We start from the raw sequence: 17,531 nt of genomic DNA on the forward strand, positions 1-17,531 counted from the left end.
GAAATACTTCCTAACATCCCTTTGATTCATCTGAGTCTTCAACTTCCAATTGTGACCTCTTGTGTCTGTGTCCCATCTGTGCTCCTCCTCTGGTTAGTGTGACTTTGTCAATGGTCCAAGTCGGACCGAAACGTCGTCGTAAGCTTCTCTCTTTTATGTGCTGGTTATTTGTGTATCTGGAACATCCCGTCTTTGTCCACCTTGTCTATTCCGCGCAGTATTTTATATGTCGTTATCATGTCTCCCCTGACCCTCCTCTCCTCCAGTGTGGTCAGGCCGATTTCCCTCAACCTTTCTTCGTAGGACAATCCCCGTAGCTCCGGGACTAGTCTTGTTGCAAACCTTTGCACTTTCTCTAATTTCTTGACGTGCTTGACCAGGTGTGGATTCCAAACTGGTGCTGCATACTCCAGTATGGGCCTGACGTAAATGGTATACAGAGTCTTGAACGAATCCTTACTGAGGTATCGGAACGCTATCCGTAGGTTTGCCAGGCGCCCCGTATGCTGCAGCAGTTATCTGATTGATGTGCACCTCAGGAGATATGCTCGGTGTTATGCTCTCCCCCAGATCTTTTTCCTTGAGTGAGGTTTGCAGTCTTTGGCCATCTAAACTATATTGTGTCTGCGGTCTCCTTTGCCCTTCCCCAATCTTCATGGTTTTGCATTTGGCAGGGTTAAACTCAAGGAGCCAGTTGCTGGACCAGGCTTGTAGCCTGTCCAGGTCTCTTTGTGGTCCTGCCTTATCCTCATCCAATTTCATTCTTCTTATTAACTTCACATCATCTGCAAACAAGGACAATTCTGAGTCTATCCCTTCCGTTATGTCATTCACATATACCAAGAACAGCACAGGTCCTAGGACTGACCCCTGTGGAACCCCGCTTGTCACAGGCGCCCACTCTGACACCTCGTCACGTACCATAACTCGTTGTTGCCTCCCTGTCAGGTATTCTCCGATCCATTGCAGTGCCTTTCCTGTTACGTGTGCCTGATCCTCAAGCTTTTGCAATAACCTCTTGAAAGGAACTGTGTCTAAGGCCTTCTTGCAGTCCAAAAAAATGCAGTCGATCCACCCCTCTCTCTCTTGTCTTACTTCTGTCACCTTGTCAAAAAACTCGAATAGGTTTGTGACACAGGATTTTCTTTCCCTGAAACCGTGCTTGTTGTCAGTTATACACCTGTTTCTTTGCAGGTGCTCCACCACTCTCCTCCTGATGATCTCCATGACTTTGCATACTATACACGTTAGTGATACAGGTCTGTAGTTTAGTGCCTCATGTCTGTCTCCCTTTTTAAAAATTGGGACTACATTTGCCATCTTCCATACTTCAGTTTCAATTGATGTGTTGAAGATCTTTGTTAATGGCACACACAGTTTCTCTGCTCCCTCTTTAAGGACCCACGAAGAGATGTTGTCTGGTCCCACCGCCTTTGAGGTGTCAAGTTTGCATAGCAGGTTCTTCACCTCCTCCTTGGTTATATGTCCCTCATCCAGCACTTGCTGGTGTACCCCCCTGTTCTGATTCCCTGGAGTCCTACTGGTTTCCACTGTAAATACTTCTTTAAATCTCGTGTTGATCTCCTGACATACCTCCCGGTGGTTTCTTGTGAACTCCCCATTACCCTTCCTCAGTCTGATTACCTGGTCCTTGACTGTTGCTTTCCTCCTGATGTGGCTATACAACAGCTTCGGGTCAGACTTGACTTTCAATGCTATGTCATTTTCATATTGTCGCTGAGCCTCCCTTCTTATCTGTGCATATTCGTTTCTGGCTCTTCGGCTAATCTCTTTATTTTCCTGAGTTCTCTGTCTTCTGTACCTTTTCCATTCTCTAGTACACCTAGTTTTTGCCTCCCTACACCTTTGGGTGAACCAAGGACTCGTTCTGTTCTTCCCATTATTTCTGTTTCCCTTGGGAACAAACCTCTCCTCTGCCTCCTTACATTTTGTTGCCACATAGTCCATCATTTCTTGTACTGGTTTTCCTGTCAGTTCCCTCTCCCACTGAATGTCTTGCAGGAAGTTCCTCATGCCTGAGTAGTTCCCCCTTTTGTAGTTTGTTTTTTCCCAACCTATTCCTGCTACTCTCTCCACATGAAGCTCAAATATGTAGTCGAAGCACAGAACCACATGATCACTAGCTCCCAGGGGCCTGTCATACATGATATCCTCGATGTCCGAACTACTCAAGGTGAATACAACGTCCAGTCTTGCTGGATCATCCTCACCTCTCTCTCTGGTAGTGTCTCTAACATGTTGATGCATGAGGTTTTCCAGTACCACATCGATCATCTTGGCTCTCCATGTTTCGGGACCCCCATGGGGCTCCAGGTTTTCCCAGTCAATCTCCTTGTGATTGAAATCACCCATAACTAGTAACTTTGCTCCCCCCATGTGTGCTCTTCTGGCCACCTCGGCTAGTGTGTCGACCATTGCTCTGTTGCTCTCATCGTATTCTTCTCTTGGCCTTCTGGAGTTCTGTGGTGGGTTGTACATTACTGCAATTATCACCTTATGTCCCTCAGACTGGATTGTTCCTACTAAGTAGTCCCTTTCGCCCGTGTCATCCATTCCTTCCATTTTCTCAAAACCCCACTGATTTTTAATGAGCAGTGTAACTCCTCCTCCCCTTCTCCTCCCTCTGTCTTTCCTGAGGAATTGATATCCGGATGAAAAGATTGAATCTGTAATTATTCTGGTGAGTTTTGTTTCTGTGAGTGCTATTATGTCTGGGGATGTCTCCTTGATTCTTTCATGCCACTCCTCATACTTATTTGTTATTCCATCTGCATTTGTATACCACACCTTCAACTTCTTTTCTAAGACTGTGGTCTGGGAGGTATATTGGGGTTGGGGAAGTGGGAGACCTGATAAGGAACTATGGGTGGTTGCTGTGGGGGTGGAGTTTGTAATGCAGTGGGTGGGGGCATTGGATATGGCATGGTTGTTTTGGTTTAGAGTGTTTGGTTGCACTGGGGTTGACCTGGTTGGGGGGCTTCTATAGGAAGTTGTGAGGGAGGCTGTATTTGATCTTCTTCCTGGGTCTGGGATCTCCTGTCTGTCTCCTCCATCCCCTCTCTTTCCTCCTTTCGCCTTTGTACCATCTCTCTCAGTTTCTGCCTTTCTTCTTGTGTTCTGTCGCAGTCGAGATACACCTTCCTGTATGCTGGCATATCCCTTAATTGTGCTTTCTCCTGCAGGATCCTGTTCTGAGTCGATTCTGCCTTGAAGGTCACTTTCACTGGCTGGGTTCTTCTTTTTGCAAACCCCCCTATTCTTCGAAAGTTTTCCAGCTGGGTCATGTCGTCTTCTCCTATTGATTTTATGATGCTTTCAATTGCTTTTTTTTCCCTTTTTTTTTTTGCTTCATATGTTTCTCCTTCAACTTCCTGGAGCCCATACAAAGACTGACCTCTCCCTTTCATTCTCCCACTGAATATCCTTGTGTATCCACTCATTCAATTTAATTTCCTCCATTGAAGCTTTCCTTTCTTCAGTTTTACTAGCTAATGTACTTGGGCTCAGTGGCCTGTCATTTTCCCTTCTCGGCTTTCCCTGGGCTCTGCTGTGGTCTGTTAGGGTTTCCACATATAGCTTAGCTCTTTCATTTACTACAGTCTTCTCTGATAGAGCTTCTACATGCAGTTTTGCTCCTTCTTTCCCTACAGTCCCCTTATTTGTGACTGAGGTAGCAGTCTCTGATGTCATTCCCAAAATGTTCTTTAGTTCTTTAGGCTGTTTCAGATTTTTCAGTTCCTCTTCTAAACTCTGTATCCTAGCCTCTGCTGCTTTGACATGCACCTCCCACTTCCTGCTTTCCATATCTATCCTCTCTTCCATTCTCATGCTAAGTTCTTCTAGTTTCTTTTCCCATTCATGTTCCCTTTTTATGAGCTCTGCTGCCCAATCATCCTTTGCAGATTCCTCCTCCTGTCCCTTGGTTTTCCTTCCTGCTCTCTGGCAACCCATTTTTGTTTTATTTTCATTGCCTCAGAGTGGGAAACCTATATAATTCTGTGTGTTAGGTTAGTAGTGTGTTTGTCAGAGTGTGGGGGGGGGAAGGTAGAGGAGGAACTGTGGCTATGTGGGAGATGGGTGGGGAGGAGAATTTAGGGGAGAATATGGGGAGTGGGAAGGAGGGAGAAGCAAGTGGGTGAGAGGGAGAGGGAGAGGGGGAAGGAGAGAGAGGTGGGGAGGGGGAGGGTGAAAGAGGGAGGGGTGGGATCAGGGGAAGGAGTGAGAAGTTGGTGGGGGAGGGGGGAGAATATGTGTGAGTCTGTATATGTGGGTGGGTGGGTGTGTGTGTGTGTGTGTGTGTGTGTGAGTGTGTGAGTATGTGTGTGTGTGTGTGTGTGTGTGTGTGTGTGTGTGTGTAATTATGTGTGGAATTATGTGTGGAATTATGTGTGGAATTATGTGTGGAATTATGTGTGGATTTATTATGTGTCTGAAAAGTAGGTGAATTGTGCGTTGGAGTGTAATGTGAAGTCTCAGTGGTCGCTTGCCTGACCACAACCTCTTGTGACCTCACCCCCACCCTCCTGGGACTTGACCCACACCTACTTACAATGTTGCCCTTTATGCTTGTCCTGTCACCTAGCTTATAGTAAGTTACTCGCCTTGTTCAATGGATTACCAATTGCTATTCCTTATTGAATACTTGAGTGCCTATTTTTTATCATGCTATGAGAGTTGGACCATTCACCATCAGCTTGGCGGTTAATTGGAACCTGAAACCCCACACCCATACAACCACGCATAGGTGAATACAGTACTTGCAATGCAGTTGTATCAGCCTGTAGATCGTCCAGCTCGATGAGACGTCCTGGCGTAGATCCACCTCAATTTCTTCTCGTTATATAATGTACCCTATTCACTGTATTTCTCTCACTGGTCACACTATTGTTTCACCTTATTATCTTTCTTGGGTGACACGTGGCAACGTCGCCTGCCCTGCCCGCTCTGACTGCGCACCTCGTTTTACTTTCTAGATCACTTATGTGGCTCAGGCAGATTAAAAATCACTTCAAGGAATTGTTCACTACCCTAACACACTTAGCTACCCTTCAGATCACTTGGGTAGCCCTCGAAAACACTTATATTCGCGGAGCACGGAAGGCGTGACTCGTGCACGCACTGACGAGACTGTGTGTGTGTGTGTGTGAATGTATGTATGATGCTGTGAGCAGCTTTCAGCTATTTTGCATGACTGAATATCTGCCTACAGTCACGTAATATACCCGGAACTAAAACGGAGAGGTGGCTGCTTTTTCATTTCCTGCAACTGAATACAACTTGTAACTGGCTCTGGGTTTTTGTTAATAATGAATCTTCCGTATTGTAATATGTATTTTAGAAATGTTTCAGCTTTATCTGGATGCGAACATGTCATTGTGAGGTAAATGAAGTAAAATTAATTAGATTCTTTCCTATGGTGGAGAAGAAACATTGAGTCTGTTTGCTGTTTCAGTTGGTGAGAGTAGGGGTTCGTCTGATTTTGTTTATTTGAGTGTTTTGTTTTGGATATCTTTTTAGTTCCTAGAATTTCGGATAGGGTTTTCCAGGTCTTATTCATATCACCTTTTATGTTATGTAATCTGTTTTTATAATACAATTTTTTTGACCTTATCAGGCTGGTAAGGATTGACGAGTAACGTTTAGACTGGTCTCTAGTTATTTGACCCATTCTGTACTGGTTTTCATATAGGTGCTTTGTGTTAATGAATTTAAAGATGCTGGGTGTTAGCCAGGGACTGTTCAGTCTCTTAGCTGTGATCTGTTTAGTTTTTTAGGGCAATGCTTGTTATAGAGGTAGTGGGTTTGTTTTTGAAAATTATTAATACATTCATTCGTATCTGTATATGTTTCAAGCTCATTATGCCAGTCGACGATATTCATAGCTGTTATAAAGTAATTAACAGCTGCCTCGTTATATAGCCTGAAGGTAACTTTAGTAGTGTCTTGGGGCAATTTACCTAAGTTGGTTATGAGAAAAGTAGGGTAGTCCAGATGTGGTCTAAAAGGAGGTACTAGTCCCGGAGATTCTTGTAGGTTTTGTTATTGATGGTAACAACAGGCAGTTGCTCATAATGTTTGTGAATTCAGTTACTTGTGCGTCCTGGTCATGTAGTAGAGTTATGTTGGACTCTCCTGTGAGCAGCAAGTGGTCTGTGTTTATATGTGCATCAGTTATCATGTTTCCTAATTTTTCACTAAAATGGTTAATGTTTGGCTGTGGTACTCTGTAGATGTTTGTCACTGTGAGGGGTTTTTGCAGGTCTTTTGATTTAAATTTAGCTATAACATATTCCCCATGTTCATCCCTTGTGCAATTATTGATACATTCAAATTGATATGAGTAGTATATAGCTGTTCCACCCCCTTCTCCCCTTGCTGTTCTGTCCTACAGTTGTGTATGGCTGTGTAACCAGGAATGGCATAGCCATCTGTAGTATCAGGCTTTAGCCAGGTACTACAGGTACTGTGAGTGTGATGAATGACATACTGGTATGCAGGGAATTGAGAAATGCTGTGAGGTCATCGTAATGTTTGCTCGAAGATCTGACATTGTAATTAAAGATAGTTATGTTATTGTTGGCTCTGAGTAATATCTTTGCTTGGTCTGCTGTAAAATAATTAGAGTTGCTGTTTGATTCGTGAAAGTCGTTGATATCAGGATCAGTGCTTGTAATTATGAGGCTGAAAGCGACACTTTATCTACACTTTTGAATAAAGTATTATGTTAAACTTAATAATTATGATACTAAACTAATTTATCTTACTAATAGACTGTTACAAGTAGTTTTTTAAAAAATACGGAATACAGTTTACTCTTAATATGGCACAGATTTGATGATTTAATATTGAACTGTTATTATTTTAGAGTTTGACAAAAGTTGTAGATTAAGAATAGAAGTTCACTGAGCACAATAAAATTGCTTAGTAGTGGAAGTAATAACTAAATTAAGTCTTCAGGTAATAGTAGTTACAGAAGAAAATAAGAGAAAACAAAAATAATAGTTTATAATAATTGATTAAAATAAGTAACTATAAAATACAGGGATTATTATGGCACAAGTTTGACAATATAATATTGCACTGGTTATCAGGTCTATACTAATAGTTTATAATAGTAAGCAAGTAATGGTAAATTAAAAATAAAACAATAGAATATAGTGATCAATTTTACAAAAGTAAAATGGACTGATAGTATATATGGTGTCGAACAAAATTTAAACAAGTAATATTAGTTAAAAAATATTGAAAAAGAAATAATTTCTATAACAAGTTATACATTTTTTATGAACAACTATTAGGATCAAATATTGCACTGGTAGAAGATTGAGACACTTATGCAACACATGGGAATCTTTATTAAGGAAACGTTTCGCCACACAGTAGCTTCATCAGTCCAATACAAATTAGAAGGGTGTAAGGAGAGGAGGAGTTTGAGGTAATCAGTCCCTCAGCCTGGAGTCGATGTGTTTAGTCCATCAGTCTTATAGGAAGTACAGCATAGGGCCGTAGAAGTGGCTTATATACTGTAGTAAATACTTGTCCAACCTTTGGACGAAGACCTACTTAGATAAGTGGATGGTACTACTATGACCCCGCCTCCTCCTGCTTCGCCTCACCTGACTACAGTATTAGTGGATTTTGTTATTATTCTCCCACTTAAGTTTTTTGGTCCGACACTCGTTTATGAATACCTCTTTGCTTTAATAGTTGCACTAATTAAGTCTTTTTTTCCTGTCATGTGTGTAAAATCTAAGCATTAGGCAAATAATTTTCAAAAAAGAACTCAAGATCAGATAATGCACCTTCGACACAAACTATTCTCCTGACTTGCCACGCAAAGGCATTAACATTTATTTCATATAAAAGGATTATATATGTGGAAATCATCTTATAAAGGATATTCGGTCAAGGCTGTTGATGGATGCTGTTAATATAAACGAAAATTTTTTAAAAAAAAATCGAAAATTTTTAGGATGGATAAAAACTGTACATAGAAGAGAAGAAGGGGATCAAGTTTACTTTCTAAGGTTCTTTCTGCACTTGTTCAATTACTGACTATTGGTTTTAATATTGCGTTTAGAATGAAAACAGATCGAAACTCAAATTTTAGAAATTCAAATAATGTATTAATATTTTGCCCAAAGCTTTAAATATGAAGACCTTCCAAAAATGCAATATATGAAATGTTTGCTGTATATAAGATTAATAATGCAATTTTGGAGTTATTGAAAGAATGCGTAGCAAATATCAGCGATTTCTTAAGAGTAAAATACTGCAAACGCTTAATGGAACCTGGAAGATACTTGGAAGATGGATCTTACATCTACACTTGCTGGAGTGAGAGACACAGAAGTAAATATGCTTTAGAATAAATTCGGTGAAAAACTTTTGTGTCATAAGCACAATTAGAGAACGCTACACCATCATCCGTCGGACACGACTCGTCTACAAGTGAAATGTTACCGGATTAAAGCTGGAATTTTTCAATACCGCACTGAGTAACAACCTGCCGAAAATGCCAGATCAGGCAGAATGCTATCGCTATGTAGGTTTGTGGGCTTCTAGAAGAAACAGTCTGGTGAACCAAGCAATCAACAAGCTTGAAGACGGTGGAAGACCCTCGAAACCGGTTACAAGTATGTTACAGATATGGAAATATATTTTCTAATATTAATATATAGTATGTAAAATAACATAAACGTTAAAAAGACGTTACAATACATGAGCCCCTTACCTATCCATGAAGTAAAGTACTCGACTCTGACGCCCAGTGACGCAGGTTGACGTAACCTCTCATAATACCCAACTATTATTTACGCAACTTTTTAACTAGTTATCAAATATCTGTTTGTATGTGAATAAATGTGCATCATCAATTGTTGAACTTGATTTCACTTATTATAAAACACTAACAACACTTGTTCCTTACATTTACATCAGGTTTCTATTATAAGTTTGTGATTTTTTTTGAGAATAAATAAAATGCTTAATTTTATAATAAGGTGCTGTGGATGGCCCGGTGAGCGTTGCAACAAAAAAATAAAAGGTTGAAAACTGTAATGTTATTAATATGCAACCGTGACGCACGTGGATTCAGTATCTTCATCAAAATATATATTGTGTATATGACCATCGGCATCATTGTTACTGCTGTCTTAACTATAACACTAGCATTTTCCTCTCTTAAATTACTGACATCAGACAGTAACTCCCACTACGTTTCTATACATCCTTCTTGCTGAAGCACCGATCACATATACGTTATTAAATGAGAAAAAAATACCACAGTGAAAATAGGAAAAAATGCTGAGTGCTTTCATGTGCCTACGCACACATCTACAGAGGAATATATGTGTGTAAGCACAAGAAAGCATATGCAAGCACTGTGATATTTCTTCATATTTGCAGTCACGCATTTTATTGGATTCCTTTCATTTATTTATTGTACTGGGAGCAAAATATTAATAATAATAATAATAACTAATAAATAAGAATAACAATAATAACCCGAAAGGGTTATACAGCACTGCAGGTAGTACTGTGTGAAAGGAGAAATGTGTAAAAGTTATGAGAATGAAGGGCAGGAATATTAGGGGGAAAGAGTTGGTAGGGGTAGTAGACAGTGCAAAAAGGAAAAGGGAAATCACAGTTGATGCAATAAGTTAGTGTTTGTTAGAGAGACAAAGAGAGAGCCTTCATCAAAGGTTGGACTTTCAGCAAGGTATGTGTAGATGAATGGTTCAGAGAACCGACATGTTGATAAATTAGACACATGTGCAACTCTTGGGTATCTTTATTGAGACTGAACATATCGACTCAAGGTTGAGGGACTGATTACCTCATTCTCCTCCTGTTCAAGTTTCTCCTACGTATGGACTGATGAAGCCACTGTGTGGCGAAACGTTTCCTCAATAAAGATACCCAAGAGTTGCACATGTGTCTAATTTATCAGCAAGGTATGTATATGAGATTTCGGTGTACCCAGACTTTAGGACGTCCATGGCATGTCGCTGCACCATATGCATCTGTCCTCTTCATGGGACCTGGCTCTGGCTACCTCGATATACTCTGCCTGGTGTAACCCACATATACAACAAACCGCTGTCTAGTCAGCCGTGTCTTTACTGTATTCTGCCCAGGCCCTACACGCAACCTAGCCATCCTTGTATAAGGGACATGGTGGATTGTTCATATCAGAGCACCCAAAACGCACCAGCACATCTCGGACCAGCGTGGTTGCCTTCAGTTATGCAGCTGTAGAGAAACCACTGAAAAAATAAAATAAGGAATAATCCTGTGGAAAATTGGGATACCATAAATAGCTGAATGAGAGACTGAGTCTGCTTGTTCATTACCCCGGACATTGATGTGCCCAGCAAAGACTGACGTTATGTAAAGTAAAAGGACACAAGTACAATTAATGTGACATTTTAATCTGGCAACGTTTCGCTCTCCAGGAGCTTTATCAAGCCGTTACAAACAATACATGGACACAGAGGGTATATATAGGCTTAGAGTGAGGTGTAATACTACTGACAGTAGTAGTGATATAAGTTGTAGTAGTAATACAATATGGTAGAACAATCAACTTGCAGGTTAAGACATTTGTGCAACATCTGGTTATCTTCATTGTAGACGTTTACAGTGCCGTCTTAGCCAACTTGTTCATGAGACACCTAGAGGTGTCTCATGAACAAGTCTCATGAACACTTCGCCATCATCATCCCCTCAAGCGTCACTTCGTTACGTTACGTGGACGACGACCTCGTAATAACTCTCAAACGTTTCGATGCACGGAATCTTCAGGCAAGGCTCAACGCAGTTGAACCGGAGATCCAGGTTGCACTAGAAGAAGATTCCAATGACAAGTTACCTTTTCTAGACGTCCTCATTCACAAAGTAGATAACCTAAGATTTCAAGTTTACAGGAAACCTACAAATAAAAATGATCTCACACACTTCAATTTCAGTCAAGATATTAAGACCAAAAGAGGCATCAACATTGGCTTTTTCCTAAGAGCATACCGAATTTGTAGCCCTGAGTTTCTTGACGAGGAATGTATATACCAAACCTTCACTGATTTACATTTTCCTTCCTTTTTCACCAAAGATTGCAAGAAAAGAGTTCTTCAGATCTTTAATTCTCCACGCACCAACACTACTCCTAACAAAGTTATAATTCTTCCCAACAGCCAGGTTGCATTGAACGTTTCTAAAGTACTTGCACAAGCTAACACTAGAGTCGCCATCGCTTCCAGCACTTAAATAAAGGATCTAACCAGGACAAAACCCAAACACCATGAACCAGTCAACGCAGGGGTTTACACTGTACCCTGTGGAGGCTGCGACAGGATTTATGTAGGTGAAACAGCAAGAAACCTCGAAACACGCCTCAATGAACACATTTATGCATGTAGGAATGATAAATTGAACAACGCCTGCGTGCAACACCGAAATTCCACCAATCATCTCAGGAAATTCAAGGACGCCTGATTAGTGATCAAAGAAACTAATTTCCGCAGACGCAAGTGCCTTGAATCAGCACTAATCGCTGTTTCTAATACAATTCAATAAAACATAGGCAGCTTCACCATCTCTGAAGTCTTAGCAAGAATCCTCCTGAAAACAATAAACCCTGTCATCACATTACAGAGGATGAACGCTGAAACAGGCCGCCTCTAATCCAACCTCCAACAGAAATATTTGTCTAACCTATTTTTATGATACCCAAGTAATAGCTTTCATATTCTTTTACTTATGTGCAAGTTGATTGTTCAACCATACTACTACTACTACTACTACTACTATTACTACTACTACTACTACTACTACAACTTATATCACTAATACTGCTACTACTACCACTAGTATTACACCTCACTCTAAGCCTATATATACCCACTGTATCCATGTATTGTTTGTAACGGCTTGACAAGGCTCCTGGAGAGCGAAAAGTTGCCACAAAAAATATCACATTAGTTGCACTTTAACTTTACACGTTGTCGGTAATTCTACCAGCATTTACACAAAGAGTGACGTCTTACGTTTACTACAAATACGGAATAACCAAAGTCGATTGCGAAGGACAATGGGATGAGGGGGAGTCAAATTTCATGAGAGCCTTTAATTCACTGTAAGATTTTGACAGCTACGAATGGCAATGTAGATATCGAAGCAATGTGCATGATAGCTATGAGAATTGCATACATTTCTGCTGTGAAAATACTGACTGAATCTAGTCTGATGATATTGTCAGGAATAACTGTTGCATATCCAACGCCATCAGGGGACTAAGAACCATTAGTGTACACTATAAGCGCATGAGAATAGGAATGGAAGTGTTCATGAAAGAGCGAGCGTGAAGCAAAAGACCCCGGGTATTCACCTGATATAAATCATTTCCATTAGGATTAATGTATATATATATATATATATATATATATATATATATATATATATATATATATATATATATATATATATATATATATATATATATATATATATATATATATATATATATTATATTTATATATATTTATATTAGTAGGTGAACATATATTAACCTATATTTGTATAATTATTTGACAATGCCGAAATTATAATAAAAAGGCTGGTTGCTTACGTCTTGCAGTGCAGGACGTATCATGAATTTTCGATTATGGATTTTTACAAGCATTATAAAAATGTGGAGGACAGTTTCTCAGGCACCAGTACGTGTACTATGTCATGCCCGGTTTCTCAGGCACCAGTACGTGTACTATGTCATGCCCGGTTTCTCAGGCACCAGTACGTGTACTATGTCATGCCCGGTTTCTCATGCACCAGTACGTGTACTATGTCATGCCCGGTTTCTCATGCACCAGTACGTGTACTATGTCATGCCCGGTTTCTCAGGCACCAGTACGTGTACTATGTCATGCCCGGTTTCTCAGGCACCAGTACGTGTACTATGTCATGCCCGGTTTCTCAGGCACCAGTACGTGTACTATGTCATGCCCGGTTTCTCAGGCACCAGTACGTGTACTATGTCATGCCCGGTTTCTCAGGCACCAGTACGTGTACTATGTCATGCCCGGTTTCTCAGGCACCAGTACGTGTACTATGTCATGCCCGGTTTCTCAGGCACCAGTACGTGTACTATGTCATGCCCGGTTTCTCAGGCACCAGTACGTGTACTATGTCATGCCCGGTTTCTCAGGCAGCATTATGTACATGTAGCCACTTTGGTTCTTCTGCGCCTGCGCGAGCGCATACACACACACACACACACACACACACACACACACACACACACACACACACACACACACACACACACACACACACACACACACACACACACACACACACACACACACACAGAAGACAAAGGACCCAGGAAAATAGAGAGATCAGCAAAAGAGCCAGAAACGAATATGCACAGATAAGAAGGGAGGCTCAGCGACAATTCGAAAATGACATAGCATTGAAAGTCAAGTCTGACCCGAAGCTGTTGTATAGCCACATCAGGAGGAAAACAACAGTCAAGGACCAGGTAATCAGACTGGGGAAGGATGATGGGGAGCTCACAAGAAACGACCAAGAGGTATGTGAGGTGAGCACGAGATTTAAAGAATTATTTACAGTGGAAACCGGTAGGACTCCAGGAAATCAGAACTGGGAGGTACACCAACAAGTGCTGGATGAGGTACACATAACCTCAGAGCAGAGTGCATAACCACCCTACTAAGCCAGATTGCTGATAGTAACAAAAAAATCTAGTATCGTCGTCTACCTCGACCTTGAGAAGGCATTTGAGCTAGCCAGTCCCACAACAATCCTAGCAATACTAGCTCGGAAGGGGATCAAAGGACGCCTCCTGGCCTGGATAGAGTCCTACCTTAGGGGCAGGCAGGCCTGTGTCAGCTTTCAGGGATACTACTCTTCCTTTAAAACCCTGGAAAACGGCACGCCACAAGGAGGTGTGCTCAGTCCTACCCTGTTTAACGTCCTTATGCAGGAACGTGTGAGCCTTCCCTTTCATAGTGGTACGCAGCTACTCAGCTATGCTGATGATCTTGCACCCATAGTGAATGGGAAAGGCAATTTGGAGCGACAGGCTCAGAGAGCTTTTGACCTAATTACGCAGTCCTGCAAGGAACTAGGCCTCTTGTAATCATGTTCAAGGGACCAGATCCTGTGAATAGATTACGTATTCAGGATATAGAACTTGAGTGGACAGGCTCCTACCTATACTTGGGAATCTACATTGATAAAAAGCTGACCTTTCAGAAACAGGCCGAGTATGTCAGATCCCGTGCTCTACTCAGACTCAACGCCATGAGAGCCATGACGAGGCATCGTGCAGGGGCAAGCAAAGATGTACATCGCTTGTACTATATACAAACTATACGCTCGCTCATTGACTACGGTGCACCAGCGTTAGCTCATCTCTTCCCGCAGAGCAGGCAAAGGGTGGAGGTCGTACAAAACCAGGCGATAAGAACTATTCTTGGGGCCCCCATCTGGACCAAAACAGCATGTCTCAGATCTGAGGACCGGCTTCCTTCCTTGGCTGACAGAGTAAGATACATAAACGCCTGCAAAGCAGCCACGATTCTGTATCGGCAGCAAGGTACCCCCCCCCTCCACTAAGAAGACGGATATTGACAACCATGACACAAGATCCAACTCTCTTCACGGACTACTCCTGGATCCGTTCGTTTTGTGCTGCTGGGCGGAAGCTGCAGCCTATACAACTACTCCTTGAGAAGAGTTGTGACGTTCCTGTTGCTGGATATCATCCACCACCTCCCTGGCGCCCAGATCCGGCCGATGTTTGCGTCATGCAACTGCCTATCTCTAAGCGTCTCTGCAGTCAAGACACCCTCAGTAATCATGCTGAAACAAGCATAGCACTGGCAGAGGGACGCACATGTGCAGTGTATTTCACAGATGGTTCCGTCGACCCTGACAGGAAGAGAGCAGCAGCTGGACTGTACCACAATGGTCACACACAAGGCTGGCGACTCCCTGACCACTGCACGATCCTTCAAGCTGAGCTGGTGGCGATTCATCAGGCATTGTCACACACCCTATGACATCGACTCCGACCTGTCATACACGTTGACTCCACCTCTGCAATCAATGCGTTTTCCCACATGTTGGGATTACTGTCCCCATCAGCCTACGAGAAATCAAACTGATGGCTGCCAGAGCAACGAAACTTATGGAAGAGGTCTTAGGTGATACCCCATCTCAACAGTGGTACCGAACAGCGACTCGGGGAGAACCCCCTCCATATGATAGAAGCTGGTCCAGAGCGCAGTGTACCGCCATCCATCGGCTTCGTTTGGGCTTTCTCACAGCCAAGATGATGGTAGATAAGGCTGATCAGGAGATGTGCCAGTACTGTCAGCACGTTGTCCAGCGCCCCCTAACATACTATCTTCTGGAGTGCGAAGTTACTGACACACTGCGCAGGCAACTAACACTGATATCCCCTCCCGAAGAGGACCCAGAAACGACTGTGGCCACACTAGTGTACCATGGAGTCAACGAACCAGACAAGCTGTTGCCCGTGATAACGACATATCCTCCTCCTCGCTAGTGTCCACAGTTAGGAGTACATACAGTGTTGTCGATTATGAGATGCACCAGATGAACTGACCAGCAGCATACGTCGCATCATTGTAGAAACCTTTCTCCCTCGGGAGCCAGAGACGGGTCATCGCAAGATTGAGACCCGTGCCAGGACCACGGTCTTGGCGAACATTATACATACATACATACATACATACATACATACATACATACATACATACATACATACATACATACATGTATTGTTTGAAACGGCTTGACAAAGCTCCTGGAGAGCGAAATGTTGCCACAATAAAATGTCACATTAGTTGCACTTGTGTCCTTTTACTTTACATGTTTAGTCATCACTCATCGTTACCAGCAGTACGATCATTCATAATACACAGAGTTTCATCATATCAAAAATAGTGGCACAACGTATTTTACCCAAGTAAAATACAACCATGACTAAGCCCTACCCTTTCTCTTCCTCTCAGGTACTTGGCAGTGCCTCATGTCCTCTCCGAAATTGCTGTCTCATGTCTTCCCTTAATTTACTTCACCTTTAAGTTCTCCCTGCGTCTTACTTTTTCCCTTCCCTTCCTGGGAAGTTCCGATGATTCTTGTTTGCTCTTCCTCACTTCCATGTGTGTAAGCTCACTTGCCTTCTACTATATGTTCACTCTTGATCATTTCCAGTCTCAGTCTCATGCTATTGTAATGTTTGCCGGTGATTCTAAATCCCTCGATAGGTTAGGGCACAAGCTGTATTTCCTGAATTAGCAAATATTTTCACAGTGCGGTTATATACAATTCTCACTTCTATCATCCTCACTACGACTACGTCCGCCTCGTCATTCACAGTTGTTTCGCACTCCTAGAGTGAGTTACAAACTTTCCAGAAATTCGACTCCCCTTATGTCCCCTTGTGTCCTTCGCATATAGCTTTTATGTCGTATTTCTAGTAAACGCAAGGGAATCGTGTACTGCTGAGTACCTGGACGTGCCTGTGTTCAGGCAATGAGCATGGACATGGGCAACTTTTCAAGACCTCCCATTTTCCCACTAGTGTATTCCTTAATCGGACTACTGTTCAATGTTATTTCTTCACCTCCACTAAAGCCAGCAACAGCGTTGGCCAGCTTTGAACCACAGCATTTTTTTTATCAAATCATGTTCAGGATTCTGGCCATCTTTCCACTGTTGTCGGGTTTGAGAGATTCTACTCTCTTCCTTACATAATGAACATATACCACTCACTCGTGGATGCCACGTGAGGTAATGACTCCTCAAGGACTGTGAAGTTGCACTGTCCGTCCAACACATTGTCTTGTCTATCAGTGTGTACACACACACACACACACACACACACACACACACACACACACACACACACACACACACACACACACACACACACACACACACATACACATACACATACATACACACACACACACATGCACACACAGACACACATACACACACATACACACACACACACACACACACACACACACACACACACACACACACACACACAAACACATGGGGGCCAAGATACATGGAGGGCTAAGATGATGGAGGTGGTACTGGAAAATTTCATGTGCCAACACGTAAGGGACACTACAAGAGAGAGAGGAGAGGATGAACCAGCAAGGCTGGACTTAGTATTCACCTTGAGTAGTGCAGATATCGAGGACATCACATATGAAAGACCCCTTGGGGCCACTGACCATGTGGTTTTAAGCTTCGAATACACAGTAGAGCTACAAGTGGAAGGAGAAGCAGGAAGGCCAAGACGAATGAAGCCAAACTACAAGAAAGGGGACTACATAGGAATGAGGAACTTCCTGAACGGGGTTCAGTGGGACAGAGAACTGGCAGGGAAGCCAGTTAATGAGATGATGGAATATGTAGCAACAAAATGCAAGGAGGCTGAGGAG

The 17,531-nt window shown here is 42.3% G+C and overlaps 1 protein-coding gene across 1 annotated transcript in view; it reads right to left on the minus strand.

Moving 5' to 3' along the window:
• Positions 1-17,531, minus strand: part of LOC128703243 (UDP-glycosyltransferase UGT5-like) — a 112,860-nt gene that overhangs the window by 34,629 nt on the left and 60,700 nt on the right. The gene's annotated exons all lie outside the window — the stretch shown is intronic.

This window comes from Cherax quadricarinatus, chromosome 9 (assembly GCF_038502225.1).
Source record: "Cherax quadricarinatus isolate ZL_2023a chromosome 9, ASM3850222v1, whole genome shotgun sequence".
NCBI classification, from domain to species: Eukaryota; Metazoa; Arthropoda; class Malacostraca; order Decapoda; family Parastacidae; genus Cherax; species Cherax quadricarinatus.